Here is a 23,030-nt window from a genome sequence, read left to right as displayed (position 1 = left end):
AAATGAACTTTTTAAAAAGGTATGTGAAAATAATTTTATTTTTTCTAAACTAGTAATAAATATCTGTTAAATTTTAAAGGCCAAATACAAATTATAAGTAACGAATACCAAAATTTAAAATCAAAATTACTTAAACCTGGGATTTTCTATTTAACTTTTAAAAATTATAATTATATCTTAACTGGCTTATAAAAATAAAACCACTTGTGATTCTAGCATTCAATGTCCATCTACTTAGCAATATAACTTTTTCTGACTCTGGCACATCCTGTGTGCTGAATAACAAGAACTGCTAACATTAATAAGTGCTTATTGTATGTCCTGACAGCTCTAGGAAGTTGGAGGGCTTATTCACATTTTTAGGGTAGGAAAACAGAGAAACTAAGAAATTGTTCTGTATCTCAAGCAGTGAGGGACAGACAGCATCAGGAGGTGACTCGCCACTTACTGAGTACCACCCTAGGGAAACGTCCACAGGATAGGGCCCTTGAACGGTTTGGGGCAGGCGGACAGCCCCGAAACCCAGGGTTTTCTGTCTTCACACTAATGCCAGAGCAGCTACATCTGGCCCCTTTAGGCCTAAGGCCTGGGGTCCTGGAACCCCTAGTGTGAGGCTCTGTGTGGTGCAGGTTAGGGACCAGACATCTGACTGCAGGTCCCAGCTGTCACACCGCTGGACCGAATCTGCGCCTCCTCTTTAGTCGGCACGAGGGCGCCACCTGCAGGGCATCAGGGGACTTTCCTGAGCAAACCAACTCGCATCAGAGCAAGCACTGAGCATGAGGAGGCTTGGCTGGGTCAGTCCCACAGCAGATCTCACGGGAAGAAAGGAAATTCAGACAAGTGCAACCAGGAAGATCCATCCTACTCTCCCCATCGTTAATTTAGTTATCTCTTTTTCCTTCTGCCTCAAGCAGAAGAAAATTTCTTCCTAATGTCTAACTTCAATCCCTCAGGCTGCAAGGAAAGCCCTTTCACTGCAAAGAAATAGAGAATAGCCCTGGCCGGTTGGCTCAGTGGTAGAGCGTCGGCCTGGCGTGCAGAAGTCCCGGGTTCAATTCCTGGCCAGGGCACACAGGAGAAGCACCTATCTGCTTCTCCACCCCTCCCCCTCTCCTTCCTCTCTGTCTCTCTCTTCCCCTCCCGCAGCCGAGGCTCCATTGGAGCAAAGATGGCCCGGGCGCTGGGGATGACTCCTTGGCCTCTGCCCCAGGCGCTAGAGTGGCTCTGGTCGCGGCAGAGCGGTGTGCCGGGTGGATCCCGGTGGGGCGCATGCGGGAGTCTGTCTGACTGTCTCTCCCAGTTTCTAGCTTCAGAAAAATACAAAAAAAAAAAAGGAAAAAAGAAAAGAAAAAGAAAGAAATAGAGAATAGGGCAAAACCAAGCAGTCTTTGCAGCTGCTTCCTGGAAGTTCCAGAGATACAGCTCCATAGTAGTGCATTAGGAGTTCCCGTCCCATTCATGCCACCCCGGTCCCCCACCCGTGCCTCTTAGGCCCAGCTCCTTGCCTTAGAAAAGCTCCAGTTTGTGAGTGCACATGTTCAGAATCCTGCTACCGCATTGCACCTGCATAGCCCTCAGACAACACGGTGAGATCTGATCAGGACTGGTGGTGGTGGTTTTCAGATGATGAAACAGGCCTGGGGAGATGGCATGGCTCGTTCTAGAGAAGCCAAGTCAGGCCAGAAACAAGTAGCACTCTAATCCCAAGCCCAAGGCACTTCTCACCAGCACTGTCTCCCCTTGTGGGAAAGGAGTGTGGTGGAAAAGCAAATTCCTGTATCCATTCTGTGTGTCAATGGGGATGTGCTCATGTGAGCATCCAGCCCCAGGGTGAACACTCTCGTGCTTTGCACAAACAAGTTCATGAATGACTGGGACAGCTGGACCTCGATTTGCAAGACAAAAAAAAAAAAGAGAGAGAGAGAAAGAGACCTCTCACCTACCCCACATCATATACAAAAACTAGCCCCCAAATAGATCATAGTCTTAAATGTAAAATTCAAATCTTTAAAAACAGAAGATACAGGAGAAAAATTTTTTACTTCAGTCTCAGCAAAGTTTATAGACAACAAAAGCTTACACGGCAAAAAAGAAACTTGATAATAAATTGGACTTCATCAATATTAAAAACGTTTGTTCTGCGAAAGACACTGTAAAGGGAAACAGTCTAGGAAAACATTTACAAATCGTATCTCTGACAAAGGACTCACATTCAGAATACGTAAAGGAGTCAGCAGTAAGAAATAACCCAATTAAATAAAGGCAAAGGATTTCAAACAATATTGCAGCAAAGAAGAAATAAGGATGGCAAATGGAAGACGCCGGACATCATTCGTCTGAGGGTAATGTAAATCAGCACCACAGTGAAGGAACTCAAATACTCAAAAATACAGTGGCCCCTCTTGTATGTGGGGGATATGTTCCAGGACCCCCAGTGGAGGCCTAAAACTGCAAATGTGACTGGCCCATATATATACTGCATACTGTATCATGTCTTCTCTTATACATATATACCTATGAGAAAGTTTAATTTATAAAGTAGGCACAATAAGAGATTAATAACAATGACTCATAATAAATGAGAACAATTATAACAATATACTCTAATAAGAGTTATGTGAATGAGGTCTCTCTTTCTCTATCTGTCTCCCTCTGATAACCCAGTAAGCTACCAAATGACTGAGGGGCGGGGGCATATGCAGCTAGCATGAAGGTGTGAAGATTTCATCACGTTACTTAAAACAGTGCATAATTTAAAAGTTTTGTATAGTTTATTTCTGAAATTTTCCATGTAGTATTTTCAGACTGAGGTTGACCACAGGTAAATGAAACTGTAAAAAGCAAAGCTACGGATAAGGGGAGACTGCTATCAGGGTATGGTTAACTTACGGCACATTTCTACAAAAGGATATTAACTATCTTTCAAAATTGTATTTTGCTCTTCAAAATAACATTAAAATATTTATGGAACAACATATTAAGTAAAAGAAATAATATTTAAAGATATAAGCAGTATTGCCTTGATATGAAGGAAAATTATGTGTGTGTGTGTGTGTGTTAAATACTTGTATTAAATAAAGACTGAAATACATAAAATAAATATATATATATATATGACTCATTTCTGGGCATAGTAGTTATAGGCGATTTCAGTTTCTTCCTTATACTTCTCAGAATTCTCCAAAATGTTTCCCAACATATGCATATTGCTTTTATAAATTGTCTCATTAAGTCGAGAGAGAAAAAATGGATGTCTGGCCCCTAAGCCCTCCCTAATCAGCTGTTCTTCACAGAGGAGATGGCACCCAGCTGCCAACGACAGGGCCTATGTGCTTAGGTCGTCCTCCCTCCAGCCCCGTCCAGAGGCCCCCTGTGGCGCTCTGCTCTTGGAGTTGCTACTTCCCTTCCTTCTGGAAACACCCCCGCCCCTAGCATTATCCTCACTCTCCCCTCTCCTCCAGCTGCTCCTGTTTTGTGGCTATTCCTGCTTCCTCTCCATCCCCTTTTTCTTCCTGATCTTCATTCTGTCCTCGTGGGATTTCACACACTCTGTGGCATCAGCAAGGGCACCCAGGACGCCCACACCACCAAGTCTAGCCTAAACAGTTCTGGCAAGCTCCAAACCCTTGCTCATTTACCCATCCGGTCAGCAGATGTTCATTGTGAATCTATTGCCAGGCCTGCCCTACCACCAACAGCCAAGGGGCTGCTTTCACAGCCCTGACATTCTAGCAGAGGGTTCAGGCAATAAACACGTCAACAAATAAATGAATAAGTTAACTGCAGAACCTCTATGTGAACAAGGTCCCCAGGACACTGAATGCACATTAAAATTTGAGAACCACTGCTCTGCACCTGCTGTTCTCAAAGTGTGGTCCCCAGCCAGCGGCTTTAGCATCTCTTAGGAGCTTGTTAGAATGCAAATTCTCAGCCCAGATTTACTGAATCCCAAAGTCTGTGGGCGGAGCCCAGGGTCAATGTTTAACAAGCCCTTCAGGGGATCCTACAGGGCCACATAAAGGGCTCCTCAAGGTTAGGGACCACATCCCATTTATCTTGGCGTCTGTACTAGTTTCCCATCGCAGCTCTAACAAATTACCACAAACAAAGTGGCTTAAAACAACATTTATTATCTTTCAGTTCTGGAAATCAGAAGCCCAAAATTAGTGTCACTGAGCTAAAATCCAGGTGTTGGTACAGATGTGTACCAACCCTTGAGCCTCCAGAAGAATCTATTTCTTTGACTTTTCCAACTTCTAGACCAGGGGTAGTCAACCTTTTTATACCTACTGCCCACTCTTGTATCTCTGTTAGTAGTAAAATTTTCTAACCACCCACCGGTTCCACTGTAACGGTGATTTATAAAGTAGGGAAGTAACTTTACTTTATAAAATTTATAAAGCAGAGTTAGAGAAAGTTAAAGCATATAATAATAATTACTTACCAAGTACTTAATGTTGGATTTTCGCTAAGTTTGGTAGAATAAATCTTTATAAAACAACTTACTATAGTTAAATCTATTTTTTATTTATACATTGGTTGCTCCACTACCACCCACCATGAAAGCTGGAACGCCCACTAGTGGGCGGTAGGGACCAGGTTGACCACCACTGACCCAGAGGATGCTCTCAATCCTTCGCTCACGGCTGCATCCATCCCACTGTCCTCGACTTCCATCATCACACCTCTTTCTCTGAATGCTGATCCTCCTGCCTTTCTCTTACAGGAACCATTATGACTACAAAGGGCTCACTCTGATAATCCAGGATAATTGTCCCATCTCAATATCCTTAACTTAATCACATCTGCAAAATCCTGTGTCAGGTAACACAGTCACGGGATCTGGGAAGTGACATTTCTAGTTTACCACAGCATCTGTCACAGACAGGGTGCTCAGTAAGGATCTCTAGAATGAATGAATGAGCGAAGGAAGAAAGATACCAGGGGCCAAATAAAGCCTGCCCTTCCCCCGTGTGAGCTCAGGACCCTGTGAGCTTCTGACCCAGTCTTTTTTTTTTTTTTTTAATTTTTTTTTAAATTCATTTTAGAAAGGAGAGAGAGAGAGAGAAGGGGGGAGGAGCAGGAAGCATCAACTCCCATATGTGCCTTGACCAGGCAAGCCCAGGGTTTCGAACCGGCGACCTCAGCATTTCCAGGTCGATGCTTTATCCACTGCACCACCACAGGTCAGGCCTGACCCAGTCTTGAGGTGAAGAGACCCCGCAATGCTCCTTGGCACACTGGCCCTTCAGTTCAAGTAGACAGGTGCCATTTGCACTGGGAAGGTAAAGCCCCAAACTGAGGCTCTACCAGCCAGGATGGAGCCCGACAAGTGGCACTCACCAAACACTGGGGGCAGGCTGACTGATAACCCGAGGTCTGCTGTGAAGAGAGTCAGCTGGGCAAGCGTGGTGTCTGGGATCACCAAGAGAACATGCACTTTGGGTTCAAGTCCCGACTCAGCCATTTGCCAAGTGCATGAGAACTAGAGAAAAGGAGTGAAGTCCCGGCCCTGGTTTGATGGATGGAGGCAGGGATGCCACTGCTGATAAGGAGGCAAAATGCGAAGCTGGAGCCGGGGCCTGGGCGGGCCGGGCGGGGCCGGTGCTGACTCTGACTCTGGGAAGCCTGGGACTAGCCTCCCGCCTGAGGCCCCTGACCCCCAGCCCTGACAGCTGTGGACACGAATCAGGCTATAAGTCTTACATGGCCTTTGTTTCCGAGTGATCTGCTGGCTCCCTTTAGCCATTCATTACCAGTACAGGGAAACTGAACTCCCAGAAGGATGGAGTCATAGGTGCCCATGGTCCTGGTGGCCTCCCTGTGGACCTCACAGTGCGGCAGGAAATGCTCAAAATCTGGGTGGGAAACTCTGGGCTCAGCATTTACCAGCTTCCCTGATCCTTTAAGCTTCAGTTTTCTTATCTGTAAGCAGGAATGATACAATCTGTCCCACCTCTCCCTGGGCCCTCGGTGATGAGGACGTGCCAGGGTTGTGAAGGGTAACAGGAGTGTGGGCTGGGAGAATAGAGGGAACAGAGCGTTCAAGTAATAGAAAGAAGCTCTGTCTGGAGTCTTCCGACCGGGGTTTTGATGTGAGCCTGAAAAAGGGCTGTTTGTTGTTAGACTCAGAAATATTATGATAAAGACATTAATGTTCTGTAATTAAGGATACCAGCTTGGGGCTGAATTAAATATTTACACAGCCTTCAACTATCTTTTCCCTCTCTTTAGCAGCTCCCTCCCCGTGCTAAAATATTTAGCAGGGATTTCAGAAGTATTCTCAAACTCAGCTAAGGGTCAGAAAGGGACTTGAGAGTGAGGAAGACTGACCATTGCTTTTCTCAGACTCCCAGCGGCTTTCGTTGGGGACCAGGACAATCCACTGGGCTTGCTCAGATCCATGTCTTGGAAGAAATACATTACACTTGGACCGTTCAAAGGCAAACTAAATAAACCGTGTAGGCTGCTACGGCAGGGACTGGACCTGAAGGGGCTTTCTGGTATCCATGTCAGAAACCACCCCCAAAACAGTTGCACAAGAGTTTTTGTGGAGGAAGAAAGCCCAGATAGGCAGATGGCAATCTAATGCAATTTCAGCCTTTAATTCATGGAGTGACCTCAGACAAGTCACTTTGCCCCTTTAGGATCTTAATTTTCCTGGAATAGCTAATAGATCTCTACCTCTCTGTATTCTAATGTCTGAAATTGATTATAAGTTCTCCATATTTCCCATAAGTGGACAATTTCTCAAAGGCTTGATCCTGTGAAAGCCTCGAGATTGGCTGCCTAATGTGAATAGGAGTCATATTTTGAACATTAGCTATAAGAATATATGTTGTGGTGAAGACATGTTCCAGGAAGAATTGTATATATATTTAATTTCTGGACTCTGAAATGTGCCTTCTGATTACGAAGAAAGGCAGTATAGCACAGCAATTGAGAGCACTAACTTTGGACCAGGGCTGAGTTGAGTCCCAACTGTGTGACGTTGTGCAAGTCACTGCCTCAACTTTCCAGGTGATGAAACCAGGATAATAGTAGGCATGGGGTTTGGTGAGCGTTACAGGAGATATTGTGTCCGACCTGCAGTAAGAGCTTGATAAACACTGGTTGTGATTATCAGCTTAAATCCTCTTGTCAGAATGAAGCCTTCCTGCCGGGTGTTTTGTGTGAATCGGCCGTCCACGCAGCAAGCAGACTGGGTCTGCCGCAGCGTCCGCCGAGTGGGAGCCGCGCTCCCGCCGGGCCCGGGAGGCCCCGCAGCACTTCTGCCTCCGCCTCTAGCAGCTCCTGAGCTGGGTGTGGACAAAGAGCACAGCAAGGCTTCCGCCGGCCTTTCCTGAGAACACAACTTCAAAAGGGCCACACCTAGACTTTTAGAAAGCCCCAGGCCCAGCGCCAGCCCCCCTCTTCCTGGAGCCAGCACTCTGTCCCAGCCGTATACCTAGAAGTGTCCTTGGCCATCCAGGCTGCCGCGGAGGAGGCTCTGGATAGCACCGGGTCACCCTCCACCTCAGGGGCAAGCCCCAAGATCAGAGGGGAGAAAGCCCTTGCCTTTGGCTGAGTCCCATCTCAGTTTGAACCTCAGCCCTGTCTATACCAGCTGTGGACCCTCAGCCCCTTTCTTGTCCACTCATGGCCCCTGTCTGCCCCCACAGACGGCCTTATTCATGAAGCTGTTCGCGGTGCGCTCTCCCTCCGCGGCCCCCACAGGTGGGCACTGAGCTCAGAGGGCCAAGGGGGCAGGAGCATGGAGAGGAGGGCTCATCTAAGCTGGGGACCTCAAGGTCGTTCCACCTACAAAGTAGCTCTGCCACCCTGGCCTGAATGCCACAGTTTGTCTGAAACTTGAGCTTCTTTCAAATGCAAATACCCCAGAGAGGCTGCCCACGGGAGGGGGTACCTGCACTCATTTACACCTGAGCTTGAATAGGTGTATTCAAGAGCCTTCCCTGAATGCAAGACTAAGAATGATTACTATTATATACTCATACAAATATATGTTTATTGCATATTTACTACCACAATACCAGAAATCAGAGAAAGAATCACTCATAATCCCAGACCTAGTGGATAGAAAGTTCGGTTCTCTTTGTCTTCCCCGGTTCCCCTCCAGCCCTTGCACGGGCACATAGACGCTTTTTCACAGCTGGACTTCTGCCCAGTGCAGTTTAGCACTCGAGGCCGTATCATCAGCGTTTTCCCATGTTGCAACAGTCATCACAATTAGCTTTTAAAATGGGTGGGCTGCTGTGTGGCAGCGTTCTGGAGCTGGACACTTAGGTTGCTTGGAATTCCCTGCTGTTAGGTATAATGCTGGAACTTTGTTCAAAGAGCTTTTTCATTGTTTGAGGATTATTCCCTGGGGATCCATTCCTAGGTGTGGGATTGCTGGGTTAAATGCGGTGGATATTTGTGTGGCTCTTGAAAGAGAGCTGAGTCCAGGTTTAGCCTAGAGCTTGCAGACAGCTGGTACCCAGGAACTGAGAGAGAGAGAGAGCTGGGGTCAAAGTGGGGGCTCTCTGGGTTCACTGGGGCAGTCAAGATTCTGCAGGGGCAATCCTTAAAGGCTGTTCGCTCTGGAGGAGATGCAGCAGCTTCAGGCCGAGAGCAGAGGCTGGAGGCTGCGCAGGGAAGCACCCTCCTTCCCACTCCTCCAGTGTGTGCAGCGTCCACAGCGAACAGAGGGGGATTAAGGTCGGTTGGGGCCCCGGGCACTGAAGAAGATATTGGGCCCCTTACATTAGAATAAAGTATAAGTTGGGGTTTTGTGGGCCCTTCAGAAGTCGGGGACCAGGGCGCGCGCCCGGTGCACCTGCCGTTAAATCAGCCTCTGACAGTGAAGGATACGGAGGCTGGAAGAGGAAGAAACCCGGGAAAGTCGTGCGCCTCCTGCACTGGATGGCCCAGAATTCAGGCAGGAAGTGCAACTGCAGTTGCTGCAGGGGAAATCCACCACCATCGCTCTATGCTGAAGCAGCCAAGCCAGGCTGCCCTTGCTTTGCACACATTTCTTTGTATGTACAGTCTATTTGTTGTGTGCTGAGTCCAACCTGTACTGTGGGTCAGGACGATAAGGACACAGATGTGACCGTGGCCATCTAGATGCCCCAAGAGTCAAGCAGCTGAGGAAGTTGGACTACCTTGGGGTCTTCACGCTGGCTGCACATCAGAATTGCCTGGGGAACTTTAAAAAGTCCTAGCCCCACCTCCAGAGATTCAGATTGAATTGGTGACTGATGCTGGCATCAGCCAGGACTGAGAACCACTGGAGCGGGTATTATATTTTCTTGTTAGAAGCAGAGACCCGCTGAGGCTGGTAGAAGAAAACAGAGGTTATTGTGGGATGGCAATGGTGCCTGCAGGGGAGGGTGAGCTAACCCCCCTTCATAATCTCTATGTGTGCCCTTTCCCTAGCCACCCAAATAAACCCTCCGCCCAAACAAAACTGCATTTCTCTGCAAATATAGCTTCAAGACCAGTCCCCTAGCTCTTCCCTTGCAAGCATGGGACTCCCCACGCCCCTTGTATAGAGGACTGTGCCCCCCCCCCATCTACTGTAAGGATACTGCCTTGGGCCTGGGAAGCTGGCGTCTGAACCAGAGGCAGCCCCTGGATACCGCAGGTCTGCCGGTCCCACTCATGGCATGTTTCCTGTTGAGCATCTTTACTATTTAGGTCAAATGACCCTGAAGGCCTCTGGATCCCCTGGTTCTTGATGGATACTAGCACTGGCAGAGCTGGGGCTTCCTTCAGGGTCTCTCCCTGGGGGGGGGGGGGGCAGGGTTCTAAACCTAAACATGGCCATTTGGCCTAGTCCTGGCCAATGTGAGTCCCAAACAATGTGAGCCCACCAAGGAGGAGGTCAGCCTCCTCCCCTTCTAGGGCCTCCCTTCTCCACATACACTCTTCAAGGGCTAGCCTTTCATGCTCCACCTCTCTCAAGCCTTCTGAGGACAGGATCCACATCTGGGGAGGCACTGTCCCCCAGCCCCCACTCCAGGGGCCTTTGCCCTCTGGACAGAATGTGCTCTCTGCACTGAATGCAAAGCTTTGTTGCTCCCTGGCAAAGGGTTGCCAGAGCCTGGGCATCAAGGAGGGGCTGGGGCATGGGAGGTGGGTGAGCAAGCCACTGCAAGCCAGGAAACTTCCAGAGCCACCAGATGCTGGAAGAAACAAGGGCACAGTCTCCTGTGGAAACTCGGAAGGGAATGGCTCTGCTGACACCAGGATTTGGGACTCACAGCATCCAGTACTGTGAGAGAGTATGTTTTTATTTAAGCCACTGCATCTGTACTAATTTGTTACCACAGCCCTAGAACCTAATCATGCTTGTGACTGTGTGTCCAGGCATAGCGGCTGAAAGGGAAGCTCTCGGAGAAGTTCCCATCAACCACATGTCCTTCCCAAACAGCCATGTCTTCCTCTGTACACTGAGGCCAATACTTCTAGCCCCAATGGGATGATGGCTGGGCACGGGCCTGGCCAGAAGGGCAGTTCCAACTGTGTAGGTGAGGTGATGGTTCTAGGTCAGACCTGGCACCTCTGCCAGCCTCAGTTTTCTCATCTACAAAGTGGGGCAGTAAACCCTGTCCTGATGACTCCAAGACAGAGGAGACAACAAGAGGGAGAGGACTCATCTGTTAAATTAGGGTTGGATGCTGAAGGGCCAGGAATGCATGAGGGATGTGAGTCCTGCTATTAAGTGGGGCTGACAGCCCCTTTTGTACTGTCTGTTCCTGCTGTCAGACAAGGTATTTTGAACAAAAAAGACAGTCTGAGCCCACCGAGGAGGAGCTGGTCAGCCCCATAACGGTACCTGGTCAGGAAAGTAACTTCTGATACTGTGCTGTTCACCCTGGCCACCTACTTACCAGGGAGGGCAGAGGCAGGGATGGGAGATTCCGAGTCATATGGATGGGGCAGGACAATTCTCCCAAAAATGGTATTTAAATTACATTGTAAAGGTGTCCAAAGGGGATGTGACATTTATGACCGGCATTCTCCTTTCTTCCTGTTCTTCATGGATCCCTCTGACCATCTGCAGACCCCCCCCCCACCTTTGTGTAGTCCATCCACCCGTTGCCATGAGAGGCATGCAGGGCCCAACCCAGTGTGTCAGTTCCACTAATGTTTACTGAAGCCCTGAAGGAAACCCCAAAACCCCAAATGTTAAATTCACTCAGCACTCTGCAGTCTACAGAGCACTTTCAAACGCATTCTATGGCTCCTGTGATAACCCTGAAAGAAAAAAAGTTATAATTCCCACTCTATAGATAAAGAAACCAAGGGTCAGTGAAGAGAAACAACTGCTCAAAGCCATTTATTTGAATATTGGTTGCCTGATTCCTGGTGCTTGTTCCCTGTCACCTCCCTGCCTTCCTGACCTGTCATCTGCTGCTTCATTGGGTAATTTGGGGCCTGTGCCTCTCTGGGAATAGTTTGTGCCCCTATTTCCCTAACTGACATGGCCTCAAAATTCCTCCAAGCACTTTCCCTTCTGCTCATTCCCACCTCTGCTCCTTGGCTTAACTCCTTCTCCCAACTAGAATGCTTCTGCCAGTCATTGGAACATCTCCCAGTCCTTCCTGTGCTTCAGATTTCCCTGGGCTGCACAGAAGGCCCCCACCCTGCCCCTGCCAGGCTCCCTCCCTCCCATTCTCCTGCTCGGCCCTCCCTGTGTGCTCACCATCCACAGCAGCCTCTCCTGCTTAATCATTCAGCTAGGTTTTACTCTCCCTAAGAGCAGAGCTGGGTGTCTGTGGCACCTGCCAACCAGGTGTTCAGCCAGGACGTGCTGATAGGTTCATAGGTAATCCACCGATCACCTCCCTTTAGGTTGGGAGCTTCTTTATCTTCCCTCTTTAGCTTCCCAAGGTGCACACAAAGGGCCTGCAGTGGGCCCGAGTCTGGTGAGGCACTGTCCGCCTGTCACTTTGCTGGGGAGCGGGGTACATGCCTATGCTGTGTGTGCTGCAGCTTCAGCAGGGTGGGAATGAGGCCAGCACTAGGCTTTGAACATCTTACCTCCTCTTCTGCCTCCTGAGTTCATCACTGTCACAGGCATCAAAAGACATCAAAAAGCATACAACCTCTTGTCTTCCCTATTCAAAGGACTTCATATCTGATATTTCAGTTAGCCCGCAACACCCTTGGGAAGGCAAAGGGAGGATTATTAATGAGGGGCTTGCCTAAGGCCACTCTGAATTCAGCACAAGCAAGAACCAATATCCATTCCCCCAATGCCAGCCATTCTTAACCTCTGCTCTGCACAGGATGACTGCCTACCTGTTTGTACTCCCTCAGTCACTTTCCCTTCAAGAACTTAAGTCTGCGGGGACACGCTAATCTAGACTGAGGGTCTCACATGTGTGTGCCCCCCACACACACACCATTTACAAGATGTGCTGCCACAGAAAACCTTATAAAGCAACATGCCCCATAGCACAGTTTGGGATCCATAAAAAGGGCCTTAGAGATAATCAACTGAAAATGGGGAAACTGATGCCCAGAAAAGGACAGAGACTCATCCGAAGTCACAGAACTAAATGGAGGCCACTGGACTCCAGGTGTAATAATGCTCCTTCCACTGTGTGCACTTAGCAAATGCTGCAAAGCAGGGAGCAAAAGGAGCTTGGGGGTGCTGAGGAAAGGGGCTGTGATGCCCCCCTACCCCCACCGCACACCACTTCATGCTGGGAGCTTTTGTCCAAGAGGTGGATTTTCCAGAGTTGTCCGGGAGGGTAAAGGGTGGGGGCAGGAAGTAGCTGCAACCTGTTCCTTTGGCACCTGTGAGCAGCCACAAAGTTTGGGTCTCAGGCACCAAACGTTTCTTTGTCCTCTGTGTCCCTTCAACTCTTATCTCTGTGCCTATTGAGTGGCAGAGGCCCAGGCCCAGCTCCTTCCAGGACCTGGCAAATGGAAACTTGGGAGAAAGGGTGAGGGGTGGGAGAGCAACACCTTCTCACCCCCCCCCCCAACTTAACGAACTTCTTGGCCCCTCCACGACCAAAACAGTCAGGAGCCTCTCCCCCTGGAGAAGAGGACATATGGGGTGTGGCTGTGGGGACCCAGTTTGTTTTGCTTTTTTTTTTCCTTCCCGGTGCTCCACCCCATGCATTCTTCTGAAGGGCATGCTCAGGGGCCTAGCCCTCAAGGAGGCCCTCAGGCTTCCAACCATTGGCCCCTGGGAGTGGGGGTGGGCATGAGGGCGCAGAGGGGTAAGGGACCCGATGCGCACCCCCGGGCACAGGACTTTGGTCACACCCAGCCTAACGAGTGGTGGGGCTACCCTTTGGCGGTCACCGAGTCCAGCGCCCGTGCTGGCCGGTTAAATACAAGCCCCGCGACGGGAGGGTGCCCCCTGCCCGCGGCTCCTCCCCCGGCCTCCCGCCCTGCCCGCCCCGCCCCGCGCGGGAGGGGATCGTGGGCTGGCCCGCCGGGGTAGGCGCGCCGACCGGCCGGGCCAGGTGCAGCGCCCGCGTGTCTAGGGGCCGCTACGCCCAAAGCAGCGCCGGGGTCCGCGCGCCCTCTCAGCTGGACTCCCGTGACCCTCGGAACTCAGGTAACCGAGGGCGGGACTCCTCGCCGTGCCGCCACGGGCCCCCGCGCTCGCGGCCTCCCGGGTGCCGGTCCACGCGCAGCCCACCCCGCGGCCGCCCGCATGCTCCCTGGGGCCCGCGAGCCGCTCCGAGGGCGGGTCTTGGAAAGTTCGCGCCAGACGGCTGTTCGCGGGGCGGTAGGGAAATAGCCCCGTTCCCAGCAAGTCCCCCGTCTGCCTCCTGCTGCTGGGAGCTGGGGCCGCCGTGGGGCGGCCGCGCGGGTGCACAGGATCCACCCTGAAATCGGTTGAGTTTTTGCCTTCTCACTTTTCCCATCTCTCATTCCTCCGAGCCTTTGCGGCCCTCCCCGCGCCACCCACTCCCTTGAAAAAATCTTTGGATGGGGACTGCAGAGTTGGCGATGTCTTAAGGGATGTTTACATTTGTGCTTCCCGCCTCCTCGGGCCAGATACACGCTGGGACACCCGGCTGAATGAGCCGGTGAGGGTGAGGCGGCGGCCCTTGGCCCAGGGGCGTCAGTCTGGGCCCTGTTGAAATGGGTGCGCAGCCAAGGGGCGTCCTGGCTTCTGTCCTGGCTTGTTTAGGCCACAGCCCTGGCTGGGCATCCTTGGCTCTCCCAGTACTTTTCAAGCCCCAGTGAGTTGAGCAAATCAGAAAGGGTGGCCTGCACCTGCTTCGACCTAGGGCTCAGTAACCCTTGCTGATTTGAACAGAAGGGGCTTCCTGCAGCCTGGACTGTGAGGAGGGTTCCGCTCAGGGTAGGGATGAGGACCTAAGGTGCCCCTTCCCACCAGAACCAGAAAGAACAGGTTGGGGGAAGTCAGTGGGTCAGAGTGGAGCTAACATGGACACATCTCATTTCATTTTACCCCCACAAGAAACCGGTGCCCTAAGTAGGTCTTATTTCATGGTGGAAGAGGGGGAAAGAAGGCTCCAAAAAAGTGAAGCAGTTTGCTCAGAAAAAGTGGTGAACCTGGACCTCAAACCAGTCTTCTAGAACCGGGGGGTTGCTTCTCGACATCTTTGCTGGCCCCTGAGTCAGCAGGGGTTGGTTTCTTCTCTCTTTCCCTTGAGGTTCCTGCTCTGAAAGGGGCAGACCAGAGAAAAGGACTTCCAAGAAGAAATGTAATCTGGTCTGGAAGCTTCTCCAAGAGAGAATCTGCTCCTTGCTAAACTAAGAACTGCAGGAAGGCAGGGCCCTGCTTTGTTCATGGTCAGTAGCCAGAGTACCAGGAACAAAGGTGCTCAACAGGAACGGAATGAATTAGCCTGAAACAGCAGAGGTTGTGTCCCAGCTGATGGCTCTCTGCCCCCGGTGAGCAGAAGAAAGGGCACTCTGAAAAGCTGGACAGAAAGGGGCCGCCGCCACCATCAATGGCCATACCCACCCATTTGAGGCAGTTTGGCATTTTTAAAACCAGTGAACACCTCTATAATCCCAGGTAGTTTTCCAGGCAGACAGGCTTTGGCTTCATCCACAGTCCACTCCTTGTCAGGCGAGGGAGAAGCAGAGGGAGGTGGGTGACATGCCCAGCTCGGTCTGCCCTGGATTTTGTTCCACCTGCACCCAAGTCTCACCCATCCCTCCAGGAAATCTTACTTGGAAGTGCTAATCTTCATTGCCTCCTCCCTCTCCTTACCATTCCATGGGGCAACCATAGACAGAGGGAAGAGAACTTGCTTTGCTGGGCCTTCATTTCCTGACCTGTACAATGGGGACAACAGAATCAATATGGTTGTATGGGAGAGTGGGTGGCCCAAATGGTTCTATAAACTACAGAGTAAACCATAGTTATCTCACGTGTGTGCATGTCAGCCTGACCTGCCCAGGTGGGCTATACATTTCTCTGGGAAGTGACCATGCATCTTGGAATCCCTCAGAGAGCTGATCTCATCCTGAGCACACAGTAGGTTCACAGGACATATTTATTGATCAAAAACAGTCTCTGGGCCCTGGCTGGTTGGCTCAGTGGTAGAGCATCGGCCTGGCGTGCAGAAGTCCTGGGTTCGATTCCCAGCCAGGGCACACAGGAGAAGCGCCCATCTGCTTCTCCACCCTTCCCCCTCTCCTTCCTCTCTGTCTCTCTCTTCCCCTCCCACAGCCGAGGCTCCATTGGAGCAAAGATGGCCCCGACGCTGGGGATGGCTCCTTGGCCTCTGCCCCAGGTGCTAGAGTGGCTCTGGTCGCGGCAGAGCGTCGCCCCCTGGTGGGCGTGCCGGGTGGATCCCGGTCGGGCACATGCGGGAGTCTATCTGACTGTCTCTCCCCATTTCCGGCTTCAGAAAAATACAAAAAACAAACAAACAAACAAAAAAACCAGTCTCTGCAGGATGAGAAGATACTAAAATTGGTGGAGAAAGGGAGAGCTTTTGATCCCCTTCCCTTTCTCCATGTAAGGGTAGGGGACAGGCTACCACAGTGGTCCCCAACCTTTTTTGGGCCACGGACCGGTTTAATGTCAGAAAATATTTTCACGGACTGGCCTTTAGGGTGTGACAGATAAATGTATCACATGTCCGAGACAAGCGTCAAGAGTGAGTCTTAGACGGATGTAACAGAGGGAATCTGGTCACTTTTTAAAAATAAAACATCATTCAGACTTAAATATAAATAAAGCAGAAATAATGTAAGTTATTTATTCTTTCTCTGTGGACCGGTACCAAATGGCCCACAGACCGGTACCGGCCCGGGGGTTGGGGACCACTGGACTACCGTATAGGGAGGGTCCGGGAGGAGGGTCATGAGTGGTGTGAGAACCCCTGGAGGTGCATATGGTCATCGTCTTGTTTATCCAAGGCCACGGTCAAGTGGGGTGTCCACAGCGGGCCCTGGAATATTTTCCATGGCAGTGCCCTGAAGACTGAGGCCCTGCCAGGAACCCGTACCACCTGGACTCCTCAGCAGACCCCAGTGTCTGCTTGGTCCCAGGACAGATCAGGACCCCCAGAGTCGGTCAGTTCTGTCCCCTAGAGGAAGCCACTGAGGGCGTAGCTGGGATTTAAGCCATACATCAACATGCCCCCCTCCCTCCCAGCTTTCCCTGTTCCTACTGCTGGTTTCTGAGTCTTAAGAGCTTTAAACCCAGAATTTCCCTGCTGGAGTCAGCCTTAGAGATTATATCCCTACACGCCCTCCCTGCTTCATTTTTCATGGTACTTATCACCATCTAGCATCTTGTACATTTCACTTTTTTCTCTTGTTTATTGTCTGTTGTCCCTGTTAAAATATTAGCTCTGTGAGGGCAGGGCTTTCTGTCTGTTTTATTCACTGTTCTGTCCCCAGGGATCAGAGCAGTGCCGGGTCTGTAGTGGGTGCTTGGTTAATACATGTTGAATAAGTGGTACGTCCAGCCTGCCCTTCCTCACTGTACAGATGGGAGACTGAGGCCCGGAGATGAGAAGTGACCTGTTGGAGGCAGCGCTAGAGCTTTTCTTTTCTTTTTTTTCTTTTCTTTTATTTTATTTTTTTCTTTTTTCTTATTTTTTCTGAAGCTGGAAACGGGGAGAGACAGTCAGACAGACTCCCGCATGCACTCGACCGGGATCCACCCGGCACGCCCACCAGGGGCGACGCTCTGCCCACCAGGGGGCGATGCTCTGCCCCTCTGGGGCGTCGCTCTGCTGTGACCAGAGCCACTCTAGCGCCTGGGGAGAGGCCAAGGAGCCATCCCCAGCGCCCGGGCCATCTCTGCTCCAATGGAGCCTCGGCTGCGGGAGGGGAAGAGAGAGACAGAGAGGAAGGCGGGGGGGGGGGGGTGGAGAAGCAAATGGGCGCCTCTCCCATGTGCCCTGGCCGGGAATCGAACCCGGGTCCCCTGCACGCCAGGCCGACGCTCTACCACTGAGCCAACCGGCCAGGGCCAGCTTTTCTTTTCTTTTTCAATTTTCCGAAGCTGGAAACGGGGAGGCAGTCAGACAGACTCCCACATGCACCCGACCGGGATCCACCCGGCATGCCCACCAGGGGGCGATGTTCTGCCCCTCTGGGGCATCGCTCTGTTGCATCCAGAGCCATTCTAGCCCCTGAGGCAGAGGCCACAGAGCCATCCCCAGTGCCCGGGCCATCTTTGCTCCAATGGAGCCTCCACTGCGGGAGGGGAAGAGAGAGACAGAGAGGAAGGAGAGGGGGAGGGGTGGAGAAGCAGATGGGCGCTTCTCCTGTGTGCCCTGGCCGGGAATCGAACCCGGGACTCCTGCACGCCAGGCCGACTCTCTACCGCTGAGCCAACCGGCCAGGGCCTAGAGCTTTTCTTGATTGGACTCCAACTGATTCAAGGCTGGCTCCCTGTCCCCTGCACCAGATTGCTAAGGGTGCTTCAAGCCAGCTGTCTCCAGTCTCTCAGAGGGACAGCTCTTAGGCTGAACAGACAGCCACCCACACAGGGCAAGTTTGAGAGAGCCAGGGAGCAGTGCTCTGGATCAGACCGCCTTTCTGAAAAGAAACCTCCCAGCGCTGTCCTCTAAAAGCCGGCAATTCCTCTGTTAGTGGTGGACAATGCGCCCTCTCCAGGCCACCTTTTAAAGGGCACCGGAGAACACAGGAAGACCAAAGCCAAGTCCCCGCCACTTTGCGGAGGCAGGTTGAGTGTCAGATCACCTGGGCCAGGGAATAGCAAACCTGTCTGAGAAGGTTTAACCAGACATGTGGGCTAGGAAGAGTGAGGACATTACTCTGCCAAGGCCCTGGGAAGGCTTGGGGCTCTGAGACCTCACTTAGGAATTTGATAAGGGTGGTTCCCTTGGGAACTGTCTATGGCATAGAAGATATGGGAGAAACATCCACACACACCAAGCAACCTCAGCTCCCCACCCCTTCAGCAAAGGCATATGGTCTGTGTTCTAAGGCGAAACTCTGGGGCCCTGTGGAGGTGATTGGAGGGGAAGAGACTGGTGGCAATGGGACTTCCTGAAGATGCTACTGCAGGAGCATAGATGGGAGATGGGGTCCATGGAGGCATTTCCCCTCCTCCGCTCCCAGGAAGTATAGACCCTGCCTTCTTTCCTGATTGCTTGGAGGGAGGAGGGCTGCGTTTGTAATAATATACTACTCACAAAAATTAGGGGATATTTCAAAATGAATATGAAGTGATAAAAAAGAAGCATTTCATTTTTTTAATCAAACAAGAACATCACAAAGCAAACACAAGTCAAGGAAAGTTGTTTGATTATGCAAATGAGATGCAAAACCAACTTTTGTTTCATTGGTGAAAATGCACTATACAAAAGGCTGAAAGTACTGGAGTATCTGCATGTTCCTTGATCCCCTAATTTTTGTGAGCAGTGTAGTAATAAACATTCAGTAACTATTAGCTGAGTGCCAGGCCCTGTTCTGAGCACTTTACATGTATTAGTAAATTCAGTGGTTGGCAAACTCATTAGTCAACAGAGCCAAATATAAACAATATAAACAGTACAACGATTGAAATTTCTTCTAAGAGCCAAATTTTTTAAATTTAAACTATATAGGTAGATATATTCCTTATTGAGGTAGTGCCTGCACATGGCTTTTTGTGGAAGAACCACACTCAAGGGACCAAAGAGCCACATGTGGCTCACGAGCCGCGGTTTGCCAACAAGGGTGTTAGTTGATCTTTATAATTACCCCTCAAGGTTGAAACTATATCTTCTTCATTTTACAGATGGGGAAACTGAGCCTTAGAAAGGTGGCATAACTTTGCCCAAGATGACACTTGTAGGGGTAGGGGGCACCAGAATTAGCCAGGGTAGTCTGGCTCTAGACTCTGCAGCCTTAGCCTCCATGTCCTGCTGCCTCAATCAACCCGGTAGACCACACAGGTAGGACAGAGGGCCCGGAGGCCTGGTGGTCGGCACACCCCTCACAGGGGATGCAGCTGCCGTGCCGGTCCACACAGCAGATCCATGGGGAGCTTTGACTTTTCCCCCAAGCCCTGCTATCGACCCCAAATCTTTTTCCATTGTTATTATGGTTTGCCAAATTAAGAGTTGGAATGCAGCTGAGACTTGATTTTGGGTGCAGAGACTCCAGAAGTTGGGCTTTGAAGGATTTGTAGGAGTTTACCAGCTTGTTGGAAAAATTAGAGAGGAAGGGCACAGGGCAGATGGAAGGAACAATAATAATTTTTAGCCTAAAGAAATAAATTTGTAATGTAACTCCTATGTCTGAAGCCACTGTAGTTTCCCTCTCCCAATCCATGCCCCCCCCACCAACCACTCCCTGTGGACTCCCTTCCTCTAAAGAGGGTGAGGCCTTGACCTGAGACATAGCCCAGCGTTTCTGTCCCGACCTTCTCTTTATCACTACCATCACTACAAGTCCGGTGGCTTTCCGCAGCAGTGCATGGAAAAGTACGCCTGTTGTGACATGATGTGAGTCAGTCCTTTATAAATAATGGGGTTGCACAGTCAGCTCTGATGGTTGGACCTGTGCCCTAGTATTTGGCCCATGGTTGGAGACATGGTGTTGGTTCCTGGGAAAAAGGACAAAGGTGACCGAGATGTTATTTTGAAATTATGCAGGATGGCGGTGAGGAGCCAACAGGTATGAGAGATATAGTCATTTTTGGCATCTAGGAAAAAAAGAGTGTTCCCCCAAAGCAGTAATCTAAAGTGTAGCTCCCATGCCCTGTTCTCTGAACCAGGGTTTACCTTATAGAGTTGTGCTCACTTCTGGCCTTGACACCAGGCTGGGATCACCCCAATTATGTCTGTGGGGACTTAAGTAGCAAATTTTGCCTAAGCCTCCAACAGGCATTTTACCTGGACACACCATAGCCCCTTAAGACCTTCTTTTTCTTTGGTTGTTGGGGAGCCCTTTGGCTGGGCTGACCTTGGTGGGGTTCATTTGGAACCTGCTGGAGGCACAGAGCCTGGCCATCATGGGCTTCTAGATGCCATGGTCCCAAATTCAACTACTCTGCCAGCTTGCATCGGTCATTGAGTTGGCCACTGAACTCTTTTTTTCTTTTCTTTTATTTACAGAGACAGAGAGAGAGTCAGAGAGAGGGATAGACAGGGACAGACAGACAGGAACGAAGAGATGAGAAGCATCAATCATTAGTGTTTCATTGCGCATTGCAACACCTTAGTTGTTCATTGATTGCTTTCTCATATGTGCTTTGACCACGGGCCTTCAGCAGACCAAGTAACCCCTTGCTTGAGCCAGCGACCTTGGGCTCAAGCTGGTGAGCTTTTGCTCAAACCAGATGAGCCCACGTTCAAGCTGGCGACCTCGGGGTCTCGAACCTGGGTCTTCCGCATCCCAGTCCAACGCTCTATCCACTGCGCCACCGCCTGGTCAGGCAGCCACTGAACTCTCGAGAGCAGAGGGTTGGTGTAGCTGGTGGGGAGTGCTAGATTCTAATTCTGACACTAAAGTTGACTTTAGCTCTGTCCCTTCCTAGACCTCAGTTTTCTCATCTGTAAAAGAGATATCTTGGCTTAAATCAGGAATGACTAACGTGTTAGACTGGATACTGCTTTGTTGCAGGGGCTGTCCTGAGCACTGTAGGGTGTTTAGCAGCATCCCTGGCCTCTGTCCACCAGATGTCAGTGGCACTACCTCTCACTTTCTTCTTTACAACCAAAAATTTCTCCAGACAATGCCGGATGTCCCCTGGGGGCAAAGGGTCCCTGGTTGAGACCACTGGGTGTGATGATCCCTAGATACCCTCCCAGGGGTTACTCTTAGGACACAGTTTTCTCTTTCCAGCCCCTGTTCTATAAATGTGGACTGTGTGTGAATTTGTGGGTACGGACGGGGGGGGGGGTGCGCTCCAAGGGCTTATTGGTGAGAACAGGGAAGACTCCGGCCTGCCGGGCTTCTTGCTAAAAGCCAAGGCCAAGTTGTCTGCTTCCAGACCTTGCGTTATATGGGAAGGTGGGGCAGGGGCTGCAGGCCTGTGGTCGGCCACGCACTAAGGTCAGCAGCCTTCCAGCCAGTGACTAATCATCTCTGTGTGCTCAGAAGACTTGGCTTCTCCAAGGTCCTCTCTCTCACTGTCCTCAGAGGGGACACAGGAAGTGAATCAGTCCATCCTTTGCACGGAAGAGGGAGAGGACAGAGCAGGGTGGTGTTAGTTAGACACAAGGGCCGTGCACGCCTGCCTCGACCCAGCCCTGCTTTCATCTTGTTTATTCCTCCCAAGTAAGCTGTTTGTTATCTTTGTCTGTGGGAGCCCCTTCGGACCTTGTTGCTTAATAGAAGAGCAAACATTTGTCTTCTCCAGGGGTAGGAAGGGGTCTGTCGATGAATCTTGGATGTAAATCACTGTTCTAGGGACAGCAGGCTTTGAGCTTTGGGTAGTATTAATCTGAAACAATTAATTTGGGTTATTCATTCTAATAGTCCTTATAGACTGCTTTAGACTGCGGGCTAGATGCTGGGGAAGGAGCGGTGAGTTAGACATAGTCCCTGCCTACACAGACCTTCAGTCTGGGAGGACACGATGTCATTCTGTAACTGCCAGGTACTATGCGCATGTGCGCACCTGCGCAGAGGAGGTCTGGTCAGCGCCACCCCGCGTGTGCTGAAGGGAACTTGGGATGTGTGGATAGGGTTTGGTGAGGTGGTGGTGGCATACAGAGGTTTTCAACACAAAGAAGCAGGTATAGGTTTTGGTTTTGCATTATTTCATTGTAGTAAAATATACCTAACATAAACTTTGCTATTTTTATCATTTTAAAGTATATACTTTAGTGCCTTTAAGTGCATTCACATTGTTATACAACCATGACCACCATCCAACTGTGGAACTCTTTTCACTTTACAAACCTGAAACTCTAAACGCGAAGTCCCTCTGCCCTCCTCCCCCCAGCCCCTAGCAACCCCCGTTCTGCTTTCTGTCCCCATGAATTTGACTACTCTGGGTACCTAGATACCTCATATAAGTAGAACCATACAGCACTGGCCATTCGTCTGCGGCTTCTTTCACTTAGCACGGTGCTTTGAGGTTCATCTGTGTTGTAGTGTACATCAGAATGGCCTTCCTTTTTAAAGAAGGCTGAATGATATCCCACTGTGTGGCTAGACTACATTTTGTTTAGCCATTTATCTGTTGATGGACACTTGGGATGCTTCTACCTCTGGCTGTTGTGAGTAGTGCCGCTATGAACATTAATGAGCAAACATCTGTTTGAGTCCCTACCTTCAGTTCTTCTGGGCATACAGACAGAAGTAGGAACACTAGATCCTACGATAATTTACGTTTAATTTTTTTAGGAACTGCCATACTGTTGAGGAAGAATGTTTGAGTAGATTTTAAGGCTGAGCATGAGCTCTCCAGGTGTCTTAAGTAGAAGAAGGGGAGGAGAAGAGTAAGGAGAGGGGAGCTAAGAGGAGCGGAAGGAAGGGGAGAGGGGGAGGGGAGGACCTAAAATGTGGCGTGAAGCTCGTGGCACAGTGGTGTTTGTGACTAGTGGCAAGGCCACGGAGGGCTACAGTATGAAGGGCCTTGGACCAGGCTAGGGAACTTAGTCTCCACA

The 23,030-nt window shown here is 50.4% G+C and overlaps 1 protein-coding gene across 2 annotated transcripts in view; it reads left to right on the top strand.

The window, feature by feature from the left end:
- The first annotated feature begins 13,412 nt into the window (after positions 1-13,412).
- PAQR5 (progestin and adipoQ receptor family member 5) overlaps positions 13,413-23,030 on the top strand; it is a 443,329-nt gene continuing 433,711 nt past the window's right edge. For both annotated transcript variants that reach the window (XM_066344348.1, XM_066344347.1), the window contains exon 1: positions 13,413-13,570. The gene's annotated coding sequence lies outside the window, so the exon portion shown is untranslated. The remainder of the gene's footprint in view (positions 13,571-23,030) is intronic.

The sequence above is a fragment of the Saccopteryx leptura genome, chromosome 6, assembly GCF_036850995.1.
Source record: "Saccopteryx leptura isolate mSacLep1 chromosome 6, mSacLep1_pri_phased_curated, whole genome shotgun sequence".
NCBI classification, from domain to species: domain Eukaryota; kingdom Metazoa; phylum Chordata; class Mammalia; order Chiroptera; family Emballonuridae; genus Saccopteryx; species Saccopteryx leptura.
This window is presented reverse-complemented; position numbering and strand designations above follow the sequence as displayed.